This window comes from Neomonachus schauinslandi, chromosome X (assembly GCF_002201575.2).
Source record: "Neomonachus schauinslandi chromosome X, ASM220157v2, whole genome shotgun sequence".
In the NCBI taxonomy this organism is placed as follows: domain Eukaryota; kingdom Metazoa; phylum Chordata; class Mammalia; order Carnivora; family Phocidae; genus Neomonachus; species Neomonachus schauinslandi.
The window spans coordinates 85,650,255-85,651,391 of NC_058419.1; positions in this window are offsets into that span (position 1 = coordinate 85,650,255).

Below are 1,137 nucleotides of genomic sequence, written 5' to 3' on the forward strand. Positions count from 1 at the left end.
TTCCTGCTGGGTAGGGAGCCTGATGCGGGGCTCGATCCCAGGACCCTGGAATCATGACCTGAGCCGAAGGCAGATGCCCAACGACTGAGCCACCCAGGCGCCCCTAGAATTGATATTTTTACTATGTTGAGGCTACCCAACCATAAACACAGTCTCTATCTCCATTTATTTAGATCTTTTTGACTTCTTTCATCAACAGTCTCTAGTTTTCAGCATGCAAGCCTTGTACATGTTTTGTTACATTTACACCTAAATATTTCACTTCTGAGTGATGTAAAGTATTGTGTTTTTAATTTGTTTCGTCATGTTCATTTGTAGTATATAAAATGATTTTTGGTGTGTATTGTTCTTGTGTCCCGTAACCTTGCTGGAGTCACTTATTACTTCTAGAAGGTTTTTTTTTTTTAAAGATTTTATTTATTTGAGAGAGAGAGAGAGCACAAGCTGGGGGAGAGGTGGAGGGAGAGAGAGAAGCAGGCTTCCCACTGAGAGTCCGATGTGGGGCTCAATCCCAGAACCCTGGGATCATGACCTGAGCTGAAGGCAGACGCTTAACCGACTGAGCCACCTAGGCACCTCTTCTTCTGGAAGTTTTTGTGTAGGGTCCTAGGGATTTTCTATCTGGACCATCATGTTATCTGCAAGTAGGGTCAGTTTTATTTCTTCCTTTTCAATCTCTATGCCTTTTGTTCTTTTGTATTGCCTCACTGCACTGGCTAGAATTTTCATTACTATAGTGAATAAGAGTGGTGATAGTCGACATCCTTGTGTTGTTCCTGATATTAGGGGGCAAACATTCAGTCTCTCACTATTAAGTATGATGTTAGTTATAGTTTTTGTGTCAATCTTATGTTCAGCAAGTTGACAAAGTAAACCTTTATTCCAGGTTTTCTAAGAGGTTTTTTTAAAATCATGAATGGGTGTTGGATTTTGTCAAAACCTTTTTCTGCATCAATTGATATGATCATGCGATTTTTTTCTTCTGTGGCCTGCTAATATGGTAGATTACATTGATTTATTTTCAAATATTGAACTAGTCTTGCATTCCTGGAATAAGCCCCACTTGGTCATGGTGTGTAATTCTCTTTGTATATTGTTGAATTATATTTGCTAATATTTTGTTAAGAATTTTTGCAT